Raw genomic sequence first — 25400 nt, forward strand, 5'->3', positions numbered from 1 at the left:
AGCATTCTTTGGCATTGCCTTTCTTTTGGGATTGGAATGAAAACTGACCTTTTCCAGTCCTGTGGCCACTGCTGAGTTTTCCAAATTTGCTGGCATATTGAGTACAGCGCATTCACAGCATCATCTTTCAGGATTTGAAATAGCTCAACTGGAATTCCATCACCTCCACTAGCTTTGTTCATAGTGATGCTTTCTAAGGCCCACTTGACTTCACATTCCAGGATGTCTGGCTCTAGGTAACATTAGAAGACTGGAAAAAAAAAAAAAAAAAAACCCACACAGAGGATGACTGCAGAGAAGAAAGCATTAAAATGAGAAATTAGTATCAGAATGAGAGACAAGGGTGCGTTTCTGGGAAGAGTAGACGGTCCATGTGTCACCAGTGAGACACGGTTGTTGGATGAGGGTTGACCGCCTGCCCCCCAGCCCTACCCCTGGCCGTCTCTGGGAAGAACTCTCTCTCTTTCTCCTCACACAGAGTCCTGCACAGGGTGGACCCACAGTGCATATTTATTTATAGATATTTATAGGATAAATTATTAGATGGAAGCGTCGCCAGGCAGACCCTAATCTCTACAGGAAAAAATATAGTAGAGGAGGAAAAAATAATTTTCTCTCTGCCCTCTGAGTTCTTGGCTGAGACCCCTGTAATAAAAGATTAATGACAGAGAAAACAGAAGTTTATTACCATGGGAGAGAATCAGAGGGAAATGAATGGCTCCCTGAGGGGGCCTAGAGTTTAGGTTTAAATACCATCTTAATAGGGGACGTGGGGTTGGAGGATGTGAGTGACCTTCAGGAGAGAACGGTCCCTCAGAAGAATGTTGTTGTTGAGTCACTCAGTCGTGTCCGACTCTTTTTGCGACCCCATGGACTGTAGCCCGCCAGGCTCCTCTGTCCATGGGATTCTCCAGGCAAGACTACTGGAGTGGGTTGCCGTTTCCTCCTCCAGGGGATCTTCCCGACCCAGGGATCGAACTCGATGCTCTGGTGTCTCCTGCAAGGAATGTTTGTTGAATGAATAAGTGAAAGAACAGACGAAAATGCAAGGAGGCCACTCGGTGCGTATGTCACGGGGTCCATGTGAGAATGTGGGCTTTGTAGACTCTGGGGGGCTCGGGGCCACGTTCTTGCCCTTGCCCTTCTGTCAGAGGATAAGCACAGAGAGCGGGGAGCGGGGCACAGCCATGGAGGGGATGCCTCCAGGCTTAGAGCCTCCCGGGCCTCCCCACTCCTCAGTCAGACTGGCTGCTCAGCCCTCACATCAGCCTGCTTCTTCCTCCGGGCTCTTGGGTACCTTAGCAACCCCGGCAAGCTCAATCTGTTGCCATGGAAACGACTGCCAAGAGGAGGAGGGGGACGTAGCTGAGAATCAACAGAGTGGGCCTCGGAGGGTGGAATATTCTGGAATCTTGTATCAGACTGAGGGTACGTTTAAAATCCCAGCCGAGAATCCTCTGGTTTCACGTTCGTTGTCTGTGAATAACTAGAAATGTGCGTTCTCTGGAGCGCTTCCGAGGGGAATGTAGAATGGTGCGGCTGCTGTGGAAAGCCATATGGAGGGGCCTCAGAAAACGAAGCACAGAACGACCACGTGCGGATGCGTGCTCAGCCGTGTCCGACTCTGCGACCCCGCGGACTGTAGCCTACCAGGCTCCTCTGTCCATGGGATTCTCCAGGCAAGAATCCTGGAGGGGGTTTCTGTTTCCTTCTCCAGGGGATCTTCCCGACCCAGGGATTGAACCCTGGTCTCCTGTGTCTTGCATGGCGGGCAAATTCTTTCCCCGCTGAGCCATTGGAGAAGCCCCAGAGCAGCAGGGAATTCCATCTGTGAGCGTGTAAACCCCAAAGGATTGAAAGCAGGGACTCAGATGTGCACCCGTGTTCATAGAAGAAGTATCCAAAAGGCGTAGGCAAGCCAGTGTCCATCCGCAGCTGGATGGACACACGATGTGGATGTGGTGTATACACGCAACGGAATATTTATCCCGCAAAGGAAGGACATTATGACAGAACTACGGCATGGGGGAGCTTGAGGACACGATGCTCGGTGCAGTCAGTCAGTCACAGAAGGACAGATACTGCGTGACTGCTCTTACGTGAGGTCCCTAGATTGCAGTAGAGACACAAAGCGGGGTGGTGGGGGCCGGCACTGGGAGGGAGGGGGCTTTACTGTGTGGAGGGGACAGGGTGTCAGCTCGGGAGGACGAAAAGAGTTCTGTGGACGGATGGTGGTGACGGCAGCACAGCGCGAATGGACTGAGTGCCACGGAGCGGCGCGCTTATAAAACGGTTACAATGGTAAACTTTACGTCATATGCATTTTCCTTTCTTAATGTGGCTGTGTGTGTGTGTGCGCGCGCGTGCGTGTGTGCGTGCGTGCGCGTGGGTGTCCGTGCGCGTGTGTTTGTGCGCACGCGCATGTGTGTGGGTGTTGTGCATGTGTGTGTGTGGCTGTGTGTGTGTGCATGTGTGTGCATGTGCGTACGGCTGTGTGTGCATGCGCATGTGTGTGCACGCATACGCGCATGTGTGTGTGTGCATGTGATTATTTACTTGGCTGCGTAGGGTTTAGTCGCAGTCCTCAGGGACAACATGTGTGTGCACGCACACGCGTGTGTGTGTGTGTGTGTGTGATTATTTACTTGGCTGCGTAGGGTTTAGTCGCAGTCCTCAGGGACGACATGTGTGTGCACGCACACGCGTGCTGTGTGTGCGTGTGATTATTTACTTGGCTGCGTGGGCTTTAGTCGCAGTCCTCAGGGACGCAGGGTCTGACGCGACTGACCGCCTGAACCACCAGTAGCACCATTCCCTCGCTGCTCCAGAGCCACGGAGCCTCCTTCGGCCGGGGAGACGGCCACCGCCCCCACCTCAAGTGTGTCCACTGTGTCTGCTCACACCGCCCCCATCATCATCCATGCCTGTCTCATGTATCCCGGGACACCCAGCCGAGGCGGAGACCATAAGCAGCAAAAAGGTGCTGAATGCATATATGATGTTGTGAAAGGCGTTTATCTTTTGATGATCAGATTAATATGCCTAATCTCCTAATAACCATGAGCTCCACGACTGCAGGGAGCTTGTGTGTCTGGGGGCCTGACTCATAGCAGAAACTCCATCAGGATCCATGCTAGTCATTGATTAAGAAAGCCCAGTGAGACTTCCCTGTGGTCCATTGGCTAAGACTCCGCTCTCCCAGTGCAGGGGGCCCAGGCTCAGTCCCGGGTCGGGGAACTAGATCCCACACGCCACTGCTGAGACCTGGCACGGCCAAATACATGTTTTTTAGGAAAGAAAAGAAAGGAAGCCCAGGATCTCGTGAGGCTTTGCCTGAGCTGGCTGCCGAGTAGACGCCACCTCCTAACCTCTGTGTCGGTTGCTGACTGCCATGCCGTTTCCAGCAGGTGTCTCGAGGTTCCTGCCTCGGGGCCTTTGCACTTAACCATTCCCTCTGCCTCGATCTCTCTACTCTTTTTTTTTAAAGAGCTCCATGTTTCCTTCTCCCTCATTCAGCTTTCTGCTCAGATGTTACCACTTCCTTGTTGTTCAGTCGCTCAGTCGTGTCTGACTCTTTGCGACCCCACGGACTGCAACACACCAGACTTCCCTGTCCTTCACCATCACCCAGAGCTTGCTCAAACTCATGTCTATTGAGTCAGTGATGGCATCCAACCATCTCATCCTCTGTTGTCCCCTTCTCCCACCTTCAATCTTTCCCAGCATCAGGGTCTTTTCCAGTGAGTCAGTTCTTCAAGTGGCCAGTCATCAAGTGGCCAAAGTATTGGAGTTTCAGCTTCAGCATCAGTTCTTCCAGTGAATATTCAGAGTTGATTTCCTTTTGGATTGACTGGTTTGATCTCCTTGCTGTCCAGGAGACTTTCAAGAGTCTTCTCCAGCACCTTCAGTTCAGTTCAGTTCAGTCGCTCAGTCGTGTCTGACTCTTTGCTATCCCATGAATTGCAGCACGCCAGGCCTCCCTGTCCATCACCAACTCCTGGAGTTCACTCAGACTCACGTCCATCGAGTCAGTGATGCCATCCAGCCATCTCATCCTCTGTCGTCCCCTTCTCCTCCTGCCCACAATCCATCCCAGCATCAGAGTCTTTTCCAATGAGTCAACTCTTCACATGAGGTAGCCAAACTACTGGAGTTTCAGCTTTAGCATCATTCCTTCCAAAGAAATCCCAGGGCTGATCTCCTTCAGAATGGACTGGTTGGATCTCCTTGCAGTCCAAAGGACTCTCACACCACAGTTCAAAAGCATCAATTCTTTGGCACTCAGCTTTCTTCACAGTCCAACTCTCACATCCATACATGACTACAGGAAAAACCATAGCCTTGACTAGACGGACCTTTGTTGGCAAAGTAATGTCTCTGCTTTTGAATATGCTATCTAGGTTGGTCATAACTTTCCTTCCAAGGAGTAAGCATCTTAATTTCATGGCTGCAGTCACCATCTGCAGTGATTTTGGAGCCCAAAAAAATAAAGTCTGACACTGTTTCCACTGTTTCTCCATCTATTTCCCATGAAGTGATGGGACCAGATGCCATGATCTTCATTTTCTGAATGTTGAGTTTTAAGCCAACTTTGTCACTCTCTGCTTTCACTTTCATCAAGAGGCTTTTGAGTTCCTCTTCACTTTTTGCGATAAGGGTGGTGTCATCTGCATATCTGAGGTTATTAATATTTCTCCTGGCAATCTTGTTTCCAGCTTGTGTTTCTTCCAGTCCAGCGTTTCTCATGATGTACTCTACATGTAAGTTAAATAAGCAGGGTGACAATATACAGCCTTAATGTACTCCTTTTCTTATTTGGAACCAGTCTGTTGTTCCATGTCCAGTTCTAACTGTTGCTTCCTGACCCACATACAGATTTCTCAAGAGGCAGGTCAGGTGGTCTGGTATTCCCATCTCTTTCAGAATTGTCCACAGTTTATTGTGATCCACAATAAACTTTGGCTTTGGCATAGTCAATAAAGCAGAAATAGATGTTTTTCTGGAACTCTCTCACTTCTATGATCCAGCGGATGTTGGCAATTTGATCTCTGGTTCCTCTGCCTTTTCTAAAACCAGCTTGAACATCTGGAAGTTCATGGTTCACGTACTGCTAAAGCCTGGCTTGGAGAATTTTGAACATTACTTTACTAGCGTGTGAGATGAGTGCAATTGTGCAGTAGTTTGAGCATTCTTTGGCATTGCCTTTCTTTGGGATTGGAATGAAAACTGACCTTTTCCAGTCCTGTGGCCACTGCTGAGTTTTCCAAATTTGCTGGCATATTGAGTGCAGCGCATTCACAGCATCATCTTTCAGGATTTGAAATAGCTCAACTGGAGTTCCATCACCTCCACTAGCTTTGTTCGTAGTGATGCTTTCTAAGGCCCACTTGACTTCACATTCCAGGATGTCTGACTCTAGGTGAGTGATCAGACCGTCATGATTATCTTGGTTGTGAAGATCTTTTTTGTACAGTTCTTCTGTGTATTCCTGCCGCCTGTTCTTAATATCTACTGCTTCTGTTAGGTCCATACCATTTCTGTCTTTTATCGAGCCCATCTTTGCATGAAATGTTCCCTTGGTATCTCTAATTTTCTTGAAGAGATCTCTAGTCTTTCCCATTCTGTTGTTTTCCTCTATGTCTTTGCATTGATCACTGAGGAAGGCTTTCTTATCTCTTCTTGCTATTCTTTGGAACTCTGCATTCAGATGCTTATATCTTTTCTCCTTTGCTTTTCGCTTCTCTTCTTTTCACAGCTATTTGTAAGGCCTCCCCAGACAGCCGTTTTGCTTTTTTGCATTTCTTTTCCATGGGGATGGTCTTGATCCCTGTCTCCTGTACAATGTCATGAACCTCATTCCATAGTTCATCAGGCACTCTAGCTATCAGATCTAGGCCCTTCAATCTATTTCTCACTTCCACTGTATAATCATAAGGGATTTGATTTAGGTCATATCTGAATGGTCTAGTGGTTTTCCCTACTTTCTTCAATTTAAGTCTGAATTTGGTAATAAGGAGTTCATGGTCTGAGCCAGCACCTTAGCATGTATCTAAAACAGTTCTTCCTGTCAGAGAGCTTGTCAACCTTTTTCTTTTTTAAAAATTTGTATTGGAGTAGAGTTGACTTACAACGTAGAGTTAATTTCATGTGTATGACAAAGTGAATCAGTTAAACATGTAGCCAGGTGGCTTCCCTGGTGGCTCAGATGGTAAAGAATCTGCCTGCAACACAGGAGACCTGAGTTCAATCCGTGGATCAAGAAGATCCCCTGGAGAAGGGAATGGCAACTCGTTCCAGTGTTCTTGCAAAGTGTTGGACACGCCTGAGTGACTAGCACTGCCACTTTTTCATAATATGTCCACTCTTTTTGAAATCTTTTCCCCTGTAGACCTTTACAGAGTGTTGAATAGAGGTCTCTGTGCTGTACAGTAGGTCCTTATTAGTTACCTGTTTTACATATAGTAGTGTGTCTGTTTCAGCCCCAGTCTCCCACTTTATCCCTCTGCTCCTTCCTCCCTGGTGACCATAAGTCTGTCTTCTGCCTCTGTGACCCTACTTCTGTTTTGTAAATAAGTTCATTTGTACGCTTTTTTTTAGATCCCACATATAAACAATATCACGTCTTCTGTCCTTCTGTGTCTGACAGCCCACGGGGCTGCAGGCAGCACTATATGACTCTCTTCTATGGCTGCACAGCATTCCAGTGTGCACATGGGCCACATCTTCCTGATCCATTCGTCTGTGGACATCTAGGTTGTTCCGGTGTCCTGGCTATTGTGAACCGTGATGCTATGAACACAGGGGTCTGTGTATCTTTTCCGATGATGGTTTTCTCCCGGGACACACCCAGGAGTGGGGTTGCTGGGTCACGTGGTAGCTCTCCTCCACGGTTGGCGTTGCACTAATCCTCCTGCTCATCCTCCAGCTCCCCTGCACCAGGGCAGGCTCACAGGCTCAGCGGCAGAGGCACAGGCTGCCATTTCCCCAAGACTAGTTGGCTACCTACCCCCTGGAAGAGACTGGTCCCCTGTGACCTTGTTCAGTAAAGAGCCTGACGCTGGGGAGGAATGCACATTTCTCCCACTGGGACAAAGCACAGGGTAGAAACCTGTGTGACTGACATTTATTCTCTGCTCAGAGACCGGGGCCTGGCATACCGAAGAGCCCAGTCGATATTTACCGAGCATCCTAATGCATTCTGAGGGCGGAGGACACTGTTATCGCTGGGGGCTGCGGCAGCCGCCTGATTTTAACAGACTCTGCAGAGTCCGGCGCATGCGTGTTTCTCGTCTTCCACAACCGCATTGCAAGGCACCCCAACGTGGCTGCAGCCTGGAGCGTCTTCTGCCTCCCCCCGACACCCACTGTTGTCTTTCGATGAGATTAATCAACCTGTGTGCCCGCTCCCTGTCCCCAGATTGCCATCTGCCCTTAGCAACAGAGATAGGAACCGACCATCGCCATGGAAACTGCAGCCACAGTGGGGAAGGGGCGGGGCCGCGGAAGGGGCGCGGGGAGCCCAGCCTGCGAACCAGGATTTTCCAGTCTGTGGAGCCTGATTCGAACCCTGTCCTGGCACACGGTGTGCCTTCCTTAAATATTTGCTGAAATAATGAAGGCCTGAGCCTCAGGGAAGACTAGTGGGGAGCCCCCACGGTCCCACTGCCCATTTTTGCCTCTGCAAAGAGTGTAAGGTCCTTGGTGGTGAACTGAAAGTTGGAAACAGGGAGCTTTTGTGTTTATTGTCTTTTCTTGGTTCAGTTTCCATCTCAGTAAAACTCAGAGCTCATCTGGGTGGCCTGGGCTTGCGTGTCTTGAAGCAGGGCTTGGATTCCCAGCAGAGGTTGGGCTGTGTCACCACAGTAAAAGCACCAGACCAGTGGTCAGTGACAAGGCTCTGGCCCTTTGGCTTTGGAGAAAGGAATTTGTCACAAAGACAGAAAGTGGGGAAACAAGGACTGATGCTGAAGCTGAAGCCACCTGATGCAAAGAGCCAACTCATTGGAAAAGCCCCTGATGCTGGGAAAGATTGAGGGCAGGAGGAGAAGGGGACAACAGAGGATGAGATGGTTGGATGGCATCACCGACTCAATGGACATAAGTTTGAGCAAGCTCCAGGAGATAGTGAAGGACAGGGAGGCCTGGCGTGCTGCAGTCCATGGAGTCACAAAGAGTCAGACATGATCGAGTGACTGAACAACACAGCACAGAGACACGGAGAGATGGTTTTTCTCTCCATCACTTGAGGACATGGCGGGCGGGTCGGGAGGTACTAAAACAGGTTTCCCAGTGGTGCTGGTACCTTACTCCAGCCTTCCCAGCGTCCAGAACTGTGAGAAGCTGCTGTCCGGGGCATTTTGTGATGACAGCTCACACTTGGCTCTGCAGACCTTCACCACGCCACTTTCTCAGGCAGTCCCACTGCCCCAGCCCCTCCACAAGGCCCCCAAAGCCAAGTGGAATTCCCTACGGTTACCCTGTGACCCCGGAAGAGAACGGTTGCCATGGACAGAGCAGGGGTGGTCAGTGTCCCGGAGACCCATCCCTTTGCCAACTGCAGGCTGTTTTGCAGGGAGTTTCCTGGATTGCGCCTCTCACCAGTGTCTCTCCAGCTTGCTTTCTGTGTCCTTATTTCCTTGGAGAGGACTCCCTCTCCTCACCCACAGCAAGAGCTGGTCTTGCTGTGTACTCTTTATCTTTGCTGCCTTTTACCTTGAAAGAAAAGATCCGATCTAAAATGTCCTGGCTTTCCTCCTCCTCACAGAAAGGTATCAGTTGAGTGAATCGAACATTTAAAGATCCCATTCATTTGTTGTTTTTAACTATTTAGTTTTCAAACTTCCTGTTTTGTACTGGGGTAGAGCCGATTAACAATGTTGTGATAGTTTCAGGTAAACAGCAAAGGGACTCAGCCATCCATATACAGGTATCCAATCTTCCTCAAACACCACGCCCATCCAGGCTGCCACAGAACATTTCATTTTATTTTTCACACTGTGCTATGGGTTTTAAGGTGCAAATTATCACAGGCAGCACTGTAAAAGAAAGATGCTGTCTGCTAAATTATGGCAAAAATGTGGGGGGAAAAAATCTGAAAAAAAAGTTAGAATAAATGAAGCTTCCTTGTCTCCCTCTCCCCCTCTTCCTTCTTCTTTCTCTCTGTTTTCTGCCCACTTTGTCCTGCTGCCCTCTTGCGCGGGCGTCACTGTGTGATTCTAGGTGCTCTGTGGTTGAAGCTTGCTGCAGCTCCTGGCGCTTACCAGGACATCAACCGATAATGGCTGGGTGACCGGATAAATGAAGGAAAACGTTTTGCTTCCGAATGGAGTTATACAGTTTTTATATTGTTTGGCTTCCTGTCTCTCTCTTTCTTTCTTTTTTTAAACTTTAATTATAACATAAATGTGTCCCAGATCGTTAGGTAACCTGGAACTCAGTAAGCATTAAACAAACATTTGTGGTTATTTTTATCACTACCGTGGTTGTTATTACAGTTGCCAGATTTAGCAAATGAAAATACAGGATTCTAATTAAACTTGAGTGTCAGATAAACAACAAGTACTTCCTGAGATCGCATACTTGATTACATCGTAATGATGAACACACACACGAGGCAGAACTTTGTAGAAACAAAACTTACACAAGAATTTTGTCCAAAGATCAGTGCTCAGAATCACAGTGACGGTCTTTCATTTACTCCAAAACGTATGTGTTTCAGATGTCAACATCGTTGCCATGATGTGGTAGACAGTAGTTTTCTTTTATCCGTTCAGTTCAGTTCGTTTCTTTTATAATGGGGCCTAAAATAATTTACCGCTTAAAATCCACAGCCTCAAAGCAGACAGACAACAGATGAATCTGGTCCTACAATCTCTGCATCAGGTACAAAATCGTATTTTAAATCTCTTCAGAGTATAGATGAGAGCACTACTGCAAGAGACATAGATATATCAGGCAGTTGCCTTTTATGGAGTAATAGCACCAAAAATAGATGTCATGTTCCAAAAGATTGGCCTAACTGGTAATCTAATTATGATAATTAGGTAATTCCGTGGTAAACTCATTCATATTTTCTGAAAACCAATGGATTTTAAGTATAAAGAAATTTCTTTACATTATTCCACCAATGACAATGAATACTTTAATGAACAAGGAAGTCTTTAATGAGCCCATTAAGAGAAACCAAAATTTCCTAAGAATATATGGTATGAATCAAACCTGAGTAATTCAGGAGGAAAAAAAAAAAATCTGAAAACTTGTACTATATTTTTAACTTTTTTTTAAAAGCGTTTTTTGGAGTGTGGACCATTTTTAAAGTCTTTATTGAATTTGTCACCACAACACTTCTCTTTGATGTTTGAGTGTCTTGGCCAAGGCGTGTAGAATCTTAGCTCCCGGACCAGGGCTGGAACCCGCACCTCCTGCTTTGGAAGGCAAGGTCTTTAACCAGTAGACTGCCAGGGAAGTCCGTATATTTATTACTTCTATGATGTTAAATTGTAGTGGAAACCTTCCTGCATTCTGTTGCTGGGATCTAGCGCCTTCATTCAAGAAACTCTCTCTGCATTTGAATAAACACAAAATACCCATCCCAGGACACTTCCAAATCAGAGACTGATATTCTGTGTTACCCCAAATAGGAAACATCCCCAGACAAAGCCAGCACAGACCCTCTTCCAGACCCCAAACCGTCTGAAGGAGAGCTTTCGGCCTCCAAAGGATGACAGAGGTGGTCTGTTCCAGAAAGCATCAGAAAAGCGGCAGGAGGCAACAGCGACCTCCGTTTTTTTCTTCGTAAACTCAACACAGTGTTTCGGGGTTGACACTGTCAGGTTTAAGGTTTATTAACTCTAATTGCCCATCTGGAAACTGAACTGTGGACACTGACATCGTGCAGCTGGAAACACTTAGGGGAAATGAGTCTGTTGGCTTGTTTCTATTTGGGAGCGTAAAGGTGAACAGGAATGGGCGCTTCGGACCAGTCTGCAGGCCAGTCACCCCCAAGATGTGTCTTTAGCAGCAAGTCTTCAAGATTCAAAACCAACTGCTTTTCTCTTTAAGAAACGAGGTCCTTACTGCAGCACAGGGAACTCTACTCAATAATCATGTGGCAGCCGGGTCGGGAGAGGAGTTGGGGGAGAATGGGTACCTGTCCATGTAGCACTGAGTCGCTTTGCCGTCCACATGAAACCATCACAGCATTGTTTGTTAATCGGCTATACCCCAGCACAAAATAAAAAGTTTTACAAGGCAATAAATAAAATAAAGTCACACATTAAAAAAAAAAAAACAAAGAAAATACACTGGTAGACCCAGGGGCCAGGGGTGTGGGTTGGGAGAGGCGATGGGGACTTGGTGTTTAATGGGGACAGAGCTTCCGTTTAGGAAGGGGAAGCTTTCGGGAGACGGACGAGGGTGAGGTTTTCACGACAATGTGAGTGTCCTTATTACCGCTGAACTGCACAGTTAAATACGGTTAAAATGGTGGGCTTTATGTGATGTGACTTTGACCTCAATTTAAAAAAAAAATGTTTTAATAATACATTTGCCAAAAAGAAAAACAAAAAATCCCTGATTTCATGGGTTTTATATCCTAGCAGACAAGAAGCCTATCAACACAGGAACAAATACACGAAAGAGGAATTTCTAATAGCAGCCCATGACAGGGAGAACACAAGGCAAGCTGATGAGGTGTTTTTTAATTTGTTCTGGAGTAGAGTTGATTTATAATGTCGTTAGTTTCTGCTGTATAGCAAAGTGAGCCAGTTGTACGTATACATATGTTGCTGTTGTTTAGCCACTAAGTCGTGTCCAACTCTTTGTGACCCCACGGACCTTAGCCCGCCAGGCTCCCCTGTCCATGGGATCTCCCAGGCCAGAACGTTGGAATGGGTTGGCCATTTCCTCCCCTGGGGGATCTTCCTGACCCAGGAATTGAACCCAGGTCTCCTGCATTGGCAGAAGGATTCTTTACCACTAGTGCCACCTGGGATACCCACATGACCCAACAATCCCACTACTGGGCATATACCCTGAGGAAACCATAACTGAGAAAGACGCAGGTGCCCCAGTGCTCACTGCAGCTTTATTTATAACAGCTAGGACATGGAAGCAAGCTGGATGTCCACTGACAGATGAGTGGACAGAGAAGATGTGGTGTGTATATATATATATATATATATATATATATAGTGGAATATTCAGTTCAGTTCAGTTCAGTCGCTCAGTCGTGTCTGACTCTTTGCAACCCCATGGATTGCAGCATGCCAGGCCTCCCCGTCCATCACCAACTCCCAGAGTCCACCCAAACCCATGTCTATCGAGTTGGTGATGCCATCCAACCATCTCATCCTCTGTCGTCCCCTTCTCCTCCTGCCCTCAATCTTACCCAGCATCAGGGTCTTTTCAAATGAGTCAGCTCTTCGCATAAGGTGGCTTAAATATTGGACCTTCAGCTTCAACATCAGTCCTTCCAATGAACACCCAGGACTGATCTCCCTTAGGATGGACTGGTTGGATCTCCTTGCAGTCCAAGGGACTCTCAAGAGTCCTTTCCAACACCACAGTTCAAAAGCATCAATTCTTCAGCACTCTGCTTTCTTTATAGTCCAACTCTCACATCCATACATGACCACTGGAAAAACCATAGCCTTGACTAGACGAACCTTTGTTGGCAAAGTAATGTCTCTGCTTTTTAATATGCTGTCTATGTTAGTCATAACCTTCCTCCTAAGGAGTAAGCATCTTCCAATTTCATGGCTGCAGTCACCATCTGCAGTGATTTTAGAGCCCAGAAAAATAAAGTCAGCCACTGTTTCCACTGTTTCCCTATCTATTTGCCATGAAGTGATGGGACCGGATGCCATGATCTTAGTTTTCTGAATGTTGAGTTTTAAGCCAACTTTTTCACTCTCCTCTTTCACTTTCATCAAGAGGCTCTTTAGTTCTTCTTCACTTTCTGCCATAAGAAGGGTGTCACCTGTATATCTGAGGTTATTGATATTTCTCCCGGCAATCTTGATTCCAGCTTGTGCTTCTTCCAGCCCAGCATTTCTCATGATGTACTCTGCATATAAGTTAAATAAGCAGAGTGACAATATACAGCCTTGACATACCCCTTTTCCTATTTGGAACCAGTCTGTTGTTCCATGTCCAGTTCTAACTGTTGCTTCCTGACCTGCACACACATTTCTCAAGAGGCAGGTCAGGTGGTCTGGAATATTACTGAGCCATAAAAAAGAACACGTCTAAGTCAGTTCTAGTGAGGTGGGTGAACCTTGAGCCTGTTATACAGACTGAAATGAGTCAGAAAGAGAAAAACAAACATATATTAATGCATATATATGGAATCTAGAAAGATGGTTCTGATTAACCCATCTGAGGGCAGGAATAGAGTCGCAGACATAGAGAACAGGCTTGTGGACACAGCGGGGCAAGGAGAGGGTGGGAAGAACCGAGAGAGGAGCCTTGAAAAAACACACGGCCACATGTGAAAAAGATAGTGGGTGGGAAGTCACTGTACAACACGGGGACCTCAGCCCGGTGCTCCGGACGACCCAGAGGTGTGGGATGGGGTGGGAGGGAGGTTGGGGGGGCACATGTATACCTGTGGCTGATTGATGTGGCTGTATGGCAGAAACCAACACTCTGAAGCAATTATCCTCCAATTAAAAATAAATACGTTTTTAAAAAGAAAATCTTAAAAAAAAAAAAAGAAACTGATTTTAAAGAACGCTCTCTCCCATAAGACAGGAGCGCTGTGTTAGTCTCCAGGGCTTCCATAAGAAATCGCACAGATGGCATGGCTTAAACTACAGAAATCCACCCTCTTGTGGTTCTGCAGGCGGGCCTTCCTCCATCCTGAGTTGGCAGGCTTGGTTCCCCCGAGGCCTCTCTGCTGGGCTGCTCCCTCTCATCTGCCCTCTGTGCTTGTCTGTGCCCTGATCAGTCTTTTTCTGAAATTTATTTGTTTGGGGCTGTGCTGTGTTTTCGTTGCTGGAAGGGCATTTCTTTAGCTGTGCCTAGCGGGCGTTTCTCTCCAGTTGCGGTGACTTCTGTTGCGGAGCCAGGCTGCAGGGGCTCGGACTGCAGCAGTCTCTGCTCGGGCTCTAGAGCTCCAGCTCAGTAGCTGTGGCTCAGCTGCTCCTCAGCATGTGACCTCCTCCCAGAGCAGGGATCGAACTCACTTCTGCGTTGGCCGGTGATTCTTCACACTGAGCCTCGACGGAAGCCTCCTCCTCTTATCCTTATAAGGAGGTGCACCCATTGAATCAGGGCCCACCCATCGTACCTTGTTCTAAGTGAATCACCTCGTTAAAACCCTGTCCCTGGGCTGACGCATTGGAAAACACCCTGATGCTGGGGAAGACTGAAGGCAGGAGAAGAGGGTGGCAGAGGATGAGATGGTTGGATGGCATCACCGACTTGATGGACAGGAGTTTAAGGAAACTCCGGGAGATGGTGATGGACAGGGAGGCCTGGCATGCTGCAGTCCCTGGAGTCGCGAAGAGTCGGACACGACTGAGCGACTGAACAAGTCCTAATACAGCTTCCTTCTGAAGCACCGGATGGGGTGTACGATTGTGACGTGTGGATGGGGGGGGCGGGGGCGGGGGAGGGTAGGGGCGCCCCTAACCTGTACAGAGCGGCCTTGCCTTCTGTGATCACTGCTGTTCACACCTCCGCCTCTTCCTGGCACAACCACCCGGGACTCGAGGGGCCCGCGGAGCGAGCGGGTGAGCGATGAGAACCGGCAGCGCTGGTGTGGGGGCGCCGGCGGGTTGTGAGTTCTGAGCACGTGCAGGCGCCCGCGCAGGCCCGCCGATGCCCCCCCGAAGGTGTGGTTCCAGGGAGCGCTCCGCGTGCCGCCCCCTCAGCGGCGGTGTCTGCCCTGTGCTCCCCCATCCCACCCAGCGGGGACCGCGGAGACGCTGGGGCTGTTGCCATGGAGCCCGCAGAAGGGGGAGGCGGGTCCCAGGGGAGCCCGGGCCTGGAACTTTCGGAAATCTGAGGTTCCCACTGTCAGCGCCCCCGGCACACACAGAGTCTCTGAGACACACTCTTTGGGAGGAGAAACGGGCTCCTCATGTCAAGCCAGGCAGCGCGCGGAGCGGGGATTAGCTGCGCCCAGATGCCAGGCCGGGCCGAGGAGCGGACACTGTTCTCATGTCTTCTCGTCTGTGGGAATGTGTTGGCCCAACTAGGACTTGAAAATCTCAGAGCGGAGCGCTCTGAGCCTTGACTGGGTGCCAGGCAGCTGTTGAAGCCCCCATGCCTGTGTCCCGCCCGTTCCCACAGCAGCAGGGCTGTGTCCTGCACAGCTGCGGTCGAAGCTTCCAAACACGCTAAGCAGGGCTCCCCGGACACATGGGCGAGCAGCCCCGGAGGTCCGCCGTCCCACACCGAGCCCGTACCGAGCCGTGCCGTGCCTGCTGCCCACAGCCCTGCTAGGCTCCTTCACACCTGCCCAGGCAGCAGCGTTCCCGCCAAGTGCTCTCCATACATAGATAACCAGACTGATGAAGGCAGGAGGAAGACTGGGGTGGTGGAGTGGCCGCGTTGATGACCTGGGTTTCATGACGATGCTGGGTTCCGGCCGCTGTGCTGCCGCCGCCAAGTGCTTGGTCCTGTCTGACTCTCTGTGACTGCAGGGACAGCAGCCCGCCAGGCTCCTCTGTCCATGGGATGCTCCAGGCAGAAATACTGCGGTGGGTTGCCATGCCCTCCTCCAGGGGATCTTCCCAGCCCAGGGATGGAACCCAGGTCTGTTGCATTGACAGGAGGACTGTTTGCCACTGAGTCACCCGGGAAGTCCCTGCATGGCCTTGTGAAAGTAAGTGGAAGTGCTAGTCACTCAGTTGTGTCTGACTTTTTGTGACACCATGTGCTGTAGCCGGCCAGGCTCCTCTGACCAGGGGATCTTCCAGGCAGGAATACTGGAGTGGGTAGCCATGTCCCTGCTCTTCACATATGGGAAGAAAGAGAATGCAGGTGACCGAGGCAGGCCCGTCTCCTAGGTCAGGGCCCCACCTGCCCCCTCCTCCCCAGCACCCTCACCTCTCCACGCATCGCCACCTTGCACGCAGACAGCGACGCCGAGCGGCCTGGCTCACCCAGTTTTGGGAAAGAGGCAACGAATTCACACACGTTGGCAAAGACACTTAGGGTCGTGCGGACACCTCCGTCTTATTGTGGCCCATCTTCACCCACATTCCCATGTGCTTTTTCAGAAAAGCCGCCCAAACCTGGAGACCATCCCCCTCCCCTCTGTCCCTCCCGGCCCTTCCTGCAAACTGCCCAGCCTCCCGCACTGAGAGTGATTCAGGCCAGACATTCCAAGGCACAAAGACCCCTGCTTCCTCCCGAGGCGGCCTCGTCAGCTGCCGCCACCTGGCCCAAAACAGAGAGGCAGATCCAAGGCCCCACCCGGGGGCCCAGAGCAGAAGGGCGGTGAATTCCACCCTGTGCAGACTGAGTTTCTTGTGACCAAACAGCTTTCTCTAAGACCCGAGATCCTGGGATGGGGTCTGGACGGATGGCTTCCCACACTGGGCTTATCCGCAGGACTCTGCCTGGAGGTGCTGTGTGGAGTGTCAGCCGAGCGCTGGGCCCGCTCTCAGAGGATCAGGGGAGCAGGGGTCTGTCCGAGGCTCTTTGACATCCTCAGCAGCCTTGGTTCAAGCTCTGCCACGGAGTCAGTGTCACTGAACAGTGTCTGAAGGAGAGGATGGGTGAGGAAGATGTGTGGAAAGCTGACTCTGCGGACAGTCTCCCAGCCCCTGGCGGCAAAGGGGGGGCTCTTTTATCTTTTCTGTGGGTCATGATTTTATTCCCCACACCAGAGCACAGGCCAGTCCTGGTGGGGGGGATGGGGGGCTCGGTTGATGTTTCTGACCGATCGATATTTGGAAAGTGTGAACTGCTGGCGCACTGCAGAGAAGACACTCAGGGTTTCCAGCCACGTCCGCAGAGGCTCCTGACGTTGGTCCTCCCCTCAGCAGACGCGCTGCAGAGGGTGACTCACAGCTGTGCCCTCAAAATGAGCATTGACCACCGGAGGCGAAGGCCTGGGCCCCCTCCCTCGGCCCTCCACACCGGGCTCATCTGGCGTTGGCCCCCTCCTCACTGGGGCGCCCACCTGCCCCTGAAGGATGCACAGCTCGGGCTGTTGCTATGGAAACCGCAGCTGGGCGTCAGGGAGGCGGGGGGGCCTGGGGACAGCACCCCGGGAGCTGCAGAGCGGAATTTTCCAGGCTCTGCGGCGAGTGTGGCTTCAGTCCTCCGGCCTCGTCCGACCCAAAGCCTCACCCTGGGCCCATCACAGCCTTCCCTTTTCCTTCGGCTGTCTGGTGTGCTGGATCCATCTGTGTTCGTCCCCTCACCCACCTTCCATCACACCTCTTTCCTACTCCGTAGGCAAAACACCAAGCCTGGACCACTCCACCTCCCAGCCTCCCAGCCCCCTCGGGTCTTACCCGTCTGCAGAGTACTCTCGCCCTCCTAAGGACACGTCTTTGATTGGGATGTGATTGCCGTACAGTGCTGCATGGTTTCTGCACTACCCCCCGCATCCCACCCTCTCCTCATCAAGGAGCCGAGCGCAGGTGCCTGGGCTATGCAGCAGCTTCCCGTGCCCTCTGTTTTACGCACTCTGGGGAACATGCTCAGTACCACTCTGTCAAGTCCCCCTCTTCCCTCACTCTCATGTCCATACGTCTGTGCTCTTATTTTTAATGCTTTATGGATTTAACGTGTGTGTGTGCTTAGTCGCTCAGTCGTGTCCGACTCTGCGACCCCCTGGACTGTAGCCCGCCAGGCTCCTCTATCCATGGGATTGATTCTTCAGGCGAGAACACTGGAGTGGGTTGCCATGCTCTTCTCCAGGGGATCTTCCCAACCCGGGGATCGAACCCGCGTCTCTTAGATCTCTGCACTGGCAGGTGGGTTCTTTACCAGCAGCACCAACAGAAGCCCCATATACTTATGCACAATCCCTTAAATATATTTTTGAAGATAAGTGTTATAAAACTGAACCCATAGCATTAGAGTTACCAACTCAGGGAAGTCCCCTTAACTAGTTTAAATCGTGGCTGTCATATACCTCAAAGAAACCTTACTCTTATTTAATTCTGCTGTTTGCACTGTAGCTGCGTGATTCACTCGCCCGTTCTTTACGTCTGGTCTCCGTTCCTGCCCTGCAAATAGTTTCATCCGCACGGCTTTTCTAGATCCCACGTGCACGCGTTAATGTGCGATGTTTATTTCCCCCTTTCTGACTTCCTTCACTCTGTATGACAGACGCTAGGTCCATCCACGTCTCTGCAAATGTCCCAGCTTCGTTCCTTTCGCTCTTTGACATAAATCACAGCAGTATCTTTTTGGACTCACCTCCTAGACTAATGAAAATAAAAACAAAAATAAATGAGACCTGATTAAACTAAGGACATTTTTAGGGGTCCGGTCGAGTGGTGGTGAACACATTCACACTGCTGTGCGAGCGTGCTATCCGTGTTCAGAGCTCTTCATCTCGTAAACCTGAAACTCTGCCACTCAAACACTCACTCCGCACCAGGAGCGCCGCCCTGCTTTCTACCTCTCTGAGTGTGACATCTTAAGGACTTCATGGAAGTGGCATCAGATGGCAGTCATCAGTCTCTCAACGAAGTCATCTCACTTACCCTAATGCCCTCGAGGCTCAGCCATGTGGTCGCAGGTGCCAGAATTTCCTTCGTTTCTAAGATTGAGTCATATTCCATCGTGTGGATACACCACATGTTTATCCACTCATTCATCAGCAGACACTAGAGTTGCTTCTGCCTTTCAGCTGCTGTGATTAGAGCTACTCTGAACGTGGGTGTACAGGTATTGTTTGGAGACCCTCCTTTTAATTCCTCTGGGTATATATTTTGAAGCTCCAATACTTTGGTCACCTGCTGTGAAGAGCCAACTCATTGGGAAAGATCCTGATGCCGGGAAAGACTGAGGGCAGGAGGAGAAAGGGACGACAGAGGATGAGATGGTTGGATGGCATCACTGACTCAATGGACGTGAGTTTGAGCAAGCTCTAGGAGTTAGTGATGACAGGGAAGCCTGGCGTGCTGCAGTCCATGGGGTCACAAAGAGCTGGACACAACTGAGCGACTGAACAACAGATATACCCAGAAGTGGAATTGCTAGATCAAATGGTGAGTCTGTTTTTAATCTGAGGCATGACCATACTGTTTTCCCTGGTGGCTGCCCTCCCCAGCCCCTCATTTTTAACCACAATAACCAACTTGACTAAGATGAGTTTCTAGCTCGGCCATTTATTGTAGGAGGACTAATGCTTTTGGGGACTCTTGAGGGAAACTTTCCCGCCAGCCTGGCCCTGTTCCCAACATTTCCCAATGTTGAAACCACTCAATAATCATAGAAATTATGTGTTATGTTTGGTTTAATAAGCAACACAGTAGCACTCATGCTATGCTATTCAGTCCTCTGAATTCTTTTTAAAAAACTTTTATTTATTTTTGGCTGCTCTGGGTCTTTGAGCTGCATGTGGATGGTCTCTAGCTGTGGGGATCAGGGGCTCCTCTCCGGTTGGGGTGCCAGGCTTCTCACTGCGGTGGCCTCTCTCATTGCGGAGCACAGGCTCTGGGTGTGGTCAGTAGTGGCGCACGAGCTTAGTTGGCCTCTGGCGTGTGGAGTCTTCATGGACCAGGGATTGAAACCATGTCCCCTGCATTAGCAGGCAGATTCTTAACCACTGGGACACCAGGGAAGTCCTCTCTGCATTCTTTCTGGATCTTTACTGTCTGAGCCACTGCAGAAGCCCACGGTCTTCACAGGCGAGTGGTGTCAACTTCTAGAATTCAGAATTGGCCCTTGGAGAAGGGAAACGTTGTCTGTTTTACTTGTGGCATCCACCCAATCAACCATTCATTTATCTAAATAGCCATCCATCTGTCTACCCATCCATCCTATTGAGTGTAGGACTCAATAGTCCCTACACTACCCACCCATTAATCCTTCCATCATTCTATATAGTCATTCATTTATGCATTATTCTAGTGATCATCCATCCATCCATTAGTCTAACCATCCATCTCTTCAATAATTCATTCATTTAAACATCCACTCAGCCATCCATCCACCTAACCATCATCCATCCATCCATCCGTCTAACCATCATACCAACCATCCGTCCATCCACCTTACCATCATCCATCCATCCATCCATCCACCTAACCATCATACCAACTATCCACCCATCCATCTAACCATCATCCAACCATCCATCCACCTAACCATCATCCATCCATCCACCTAACCATCATACCATCCCTTCATCTAACCATCATCCAACAATCCATCCATCTAACCATCATCCATCATCCATCCATCTAACCATCATCCCTCCATCCATCTAACCATCATCCAACCATCCATCCAACCACCTAAACCATCATCCATCCATCCATCTAAGCATCATACCAACCATCCATCCATCCATCTGACCATCATCCATCCATCCATCTAACCATCATCCATCCATCCACCTAACCATCATCCATCCATCCATCCAACCACCTAAACCATCATCCATCCATCCATCTAACCATCATCCATCCATCCATCTATCCATCCACCTAACCATCATCCATCCATCCAACCATCCATCCATCCATCTAACCATCATCCATCCATCCATCCACCTAACCATCATACCAACTATCCATCCATCCATCCAACCATTATCCAGCCAGCCATCCATCCACCTAACCATCATCCATCCATCCACATAACCATCATCCATCCATCTATCCATCCACCTAACCATCATCCATCCATCTAACCATCATACCATCCATCTAACCATCATCTATCCATCCATCCAACCACCTAAACCATCATCCATCCATCCATCTAACCATCATCCATCCATCCATCTATCCATCCACCTAACCATCATCCATCCATCCAACCATCCATCCATCCATCTAACCATCATCCATCCATCCATCCACCTAACCATCATACCAACTATCCATCCATCCATCCAACCATTATCCAGCCAGCCATCCATCCACCTAACCATCATCCATCCATCCACATAACCATCATCCATCCATCTATCCATCCACCTAACCATCATCCATCCATCTAACCATCATACCATCCATCTAACCATCATCTATCCATCCAACAATGGAAATATATCTCAAAGAAACAAAAATGTGGACACCTTAATGATATATTTGCCTATGTGTTTATTCATTAAATGTGAGCCAGATTGCACTGTGTGATTCTTCACAGCTCCCCATCTGAATCCACCTCCTTCCACCTTCTTTCTCACTCACTCTATCGTACGCCTTGGCCTCCCTGCTCTTCTTCAAGCACGACAAACTTAACCCCCACCTCGGATGTTTCCAGGTGCCCTTCTCTATGCACAGAGGGGTTGTTTCCCTAACAACTTGAAGGCTTGTACCCTCCCTTCATTCACGTCTGCTCAAATACCTCCACCTCCAGGAAGACCTCCTTGATCAGCTCAAAGATCCCCCTCCTTCCCTCTCCATCTCCTCACCCTTGTGTTTTACAGAACTTACCACCGTCTGGTATTTAGGTTAGATTTATGGGCTGATGCTCTCCCATAAAATGAAAGATTCAGGAGAGGGGAATCTGTCTACATTTCTACTTTATACACCACATTTAACTCGGTGCTGACCGATCTCAGGAAATATTTTCAGAGTAAACACGCAGTTTGGGGGAGGTGAAGAAAGGAATGAATGGGCATCCGGTGGTCACACACTGGGCCTTCTGTCTTGCCCTTTCATTTCCTAGATCTAGAATAAAGCATAGAAAACAGGCAGCAGCTCCATGAATACACACGGGTACGTGTATCTCATTATCTCGGTTCACATGCAGTGTGACTATATACTAAATAAATGCAGGGTGAAAGCATGAACTCATCAACTGCTGTGTAATTTCTTCAAGATTCGTAATTTCTCTCAGAGCTGGTGGAGGCTCCGGCAGCCGTTTTATTTTTTTTTTCCCCTCTCTTTCTGCAAAGATGGTACCACTGACGCATTCCAACGTGTGCGAAGTGTGCAGACTAGGGAGAGGCTGATGCGCGCCCCTCCCTCCACTCGCAGCGCGGCGGGGGGCGGGGCCCACGTCGGCAGTGACGCAGGTGGGCTCAGGCTGTTGCCATGGAAACCAGAGCTGCAGTGAGGAGTGGGGAAAGAGGGCACAGGGACCCCGGATGCCTCAACCTCTGCAGGCAGTCTGTGTGCGTGGGATCCAGACCCCCACTGGGCACACAGTAGGCCCTCAAGGCAGGTCTCGAAGGCCGACGGCTGAGCCCCCAGAAACCCGAGGATTCCAGCCGCCGCCTTGACTCGGTTTCTGACAAGTTTCTGTCTGCTGTGTGTGGACGTGAGGGTGGTGGGAATCCTCCGGTCCTTTCCCTCATGAGTTCTCCTCCAGGAATTGAGACAGGGTCCACCCCTGGACACCGGGGAAGAGCATTAACCGCCCTCGGCCGCCCCGCGCTGTGGGCGCATCACCTCCTCACAGGCCCTCCACCGCGCGGCAGGGACAAAGGGCTCTTACCCACCTCTCGGGGTGGCTGAGGACGGACCCCCGCCCAGGGAGTCGGGCCCAGGCGGCTGGGCTCCGCGACAGTGGGGGATCCAGTCAGCCTCCTTAGGACCCCCGGGTGAGGCTGATCCAGGCAGAGGGAACAGCCAGTGCGGAGCAGAGCAGCAGCCCCCCACCACCCGCCTCTGTAAGATCAGACAGAGGCCAGGGTGTCTGGGGACCGGTGGGCAGGGGGCTGAAGACCGCGCAACCGGGCCCGCCTTAGGGGTCCCTGTGCTGGAGGGTTAGTGCTCTGAGGACACCATTCTGAAATTCTTTTTCTTTTTTAATTATGAAAGTATGATAACACATTTAGAGGAGACTTGGAAAAATACAGCACAAAGTTACATAGAGTGCTACTATATATTACGATTATCTTTCTACGTAGATAGATGAAGATTTTTAGTTGGAGTTTCAATATCAAATTCTCAAAAATTAATAGAATGAATATACACAGAAGTAGAAGGATATAGAGACCTGGAAAGCACTATGAACCAATTCAACTTAATTAAGCTTTACACAATCTTCACACAATAGCAGGGTCTGAATTCTGTTAAGTTCCCATAGATTGTAAACCAGGAGACACTGGGACATATCCAGGGGCGTTAAACAAGGGGCAAACATTTCACCCATCGTGCAGGCCTTAATATTAGCTCTGAAGTGGTGTTTTGGAAGCGAAGTCCAGCAGGGCGGGAGCTGTGCACCCCCACCTAGTCCCGCCTCCCGGGGTTGGCGTCCTCACCAAGCCTCGTCTGACTCTGCGTGGCCCCGTGCACTGTAGCCTGCCAGGCTCATCTGTGCATGGGATTTCTCAGGCAAGCGCACTGGAGTGGGTTGCCAGTTCCTTCTCCAGGGGACCTTACTGACCCAGGGATCAACCCCAGATCTCTGACTCTGCAGGCAGTTTCTGCAGAAGCCTTGGGGCAGGTTTGGGGCAGTTCAGAACCTCCCTCGCCCCGAGGCACCGTGCTGCCCTCTGCCCCCCAGAGAGGGGGCGATGGGCACAGGCCTGGGGAGGATTAATGTCCAATGGGCCCCGGCGCCTCTGAGGGTCCACACTCACCCACCGGTGACCCCCCACCTCCCTGCCACAAGCCCGAGGGAGCCTAACACTGAACAGTTAGGCTCGACCTGTGAGTGGTCGAGGGTGAGACTGTGGAAGAAAGCAGAGAGCCTCTTCCGGCTTTTTTGCACCAAGAGGCCTGCATTTTCCTTTTGTACTTCACCCTGTAAATTGTGCAGCCAGTCCTGGCTGGATGGGTCAGCCCCAAGGCCAGATGGCCGGGACCCATGGAGGCCGTGCACAGGGAGAGTGTTTAATTGCGGGAATCCTCATGGTCACAGGGGGCTGCTGCTGTTTAAAATATCTATTTGCTGCCAAGGGCACAGGAGGCATTGGGGGAGGGAGGAATAGACAGATAGGAGGAGGTGGAGGCTGGGGGAGGGGACGGGGGGCGGAGAGGAGGGTGAGCCATGGACTCGGAGACGAGTCAGGGAGGAAACGGTGCAGCAGGGACAGGGGGCTGGCCTGGCTGCATCTCCCGCTGCCTGAAGGAAAGCAGATGTGGAGCCTGACCTTGACCCTGTGACCTCCTGAGGCCCCTGCCCCCAGGCAGCAAGCAACCGCCACCCCCCCAGGTTGAACCCTCTGACCAGAGAAGTGGTGGGTCTTGCTGCAACCACCGCTGTGGTCAGAGAGCTGGAGAGGCCCACCTCCTAACTGCGGTTCTGTTTGAAGCAGCCCCGGTCTGTGAGGCTGTGGGCTCACTCTTGAGAGTGTGCCGTCTGTGGGTTTGGACAAATGGATTAGCACAATGACATGTGTCCATCCTATGGGCTTCCCAGGTGGCTTAGTTGGTAAAGAATCTGCCTGCAATGCAGGAGCCTTAGGTTAAATCCCTGGGTCTGGAAAAATCACTGAAGGAGGGTATGGCAACCCCCTCCAGTGTTCTTGCCTGGAGAATCCCATGGACAGAGGAGCCTGGTGGGTATAGTCCAGGTGGTCGCAGAGAGTGGGGCACGCCCGAGTGACTCAGCACACAGTCAGGAACTCCCACCCTGCGTGGGTGGCCACCTTTGGCTCAGGTTTCTCGCCCTCCTCCCCACGCTCATCCCTGGTGATGGACAGTCACTCCTGGCTTCAGCGGGAACTGGGAGACTCCCGTCAGAGCGCGCAACCCTCCAGCTAGAAGATGAGCAAGTTCTGGGATCTAAGGTACAGCAAGGTGGAAGTAACAGTATCGTCTTGTATACTTGAAAGAGATTGCAGTTGTTGTCGTCCAGTCGCTCCGTCGTGTGCAACTCTCTGTGGCCCCATGGGCTGCAGCATGCCAGGCCTCTGTGTCCTCCACTGTCCCGGAGTTTGCTCAAACTCGTCTCCATTGAGTCTGTGATGCCATCCAACCGTCTTCTCCTCTGACCTTGAAAAATATTACATCTTTTTTCCCCCCAAATTTTAAATGCTTTATTAAAGGCTCTTAATATAAAATATTTAATATTATAACTAAGTTACAAGTTGTCAGAATTTTTCACTTTTGAAAACATTTATCAAAGAACGAGGGGCTGACACCTCCCAGGGTGGTGGTGGGGTGCAGCTCCCCGATGTTTCTGTTCCCAAGCCGGGAGGGGGCAGGAAAGGGATTGAAGGGGAGGGAGCTGAGGCTGGTTTCTAACTCCTGCTGGAGATTTTCCAGTTGCAGTCACCCAAAGCGAGACCCTGAATCCTTGAGCTAAACCCCCTGAGGGGCAGAGAACAGGATGGGGGAGGGGAAGGGGTGCAAAAC

This window comes from Bos taurus, chromosome 18, assembly GCF_002263795.3.
Source record: "Bos taurus isolate L1 Dominette 01449 registration number 42190680 breed Hereford chromosome 18, ARS-UCD2.0, whole genome shotgun sequence".
NCBI classification, from domain to species: Eukaryota; Metazoa; Chordata; class Mammalia; order Artiodactyla; family Bovidae; genus Bos; species Bos taurus.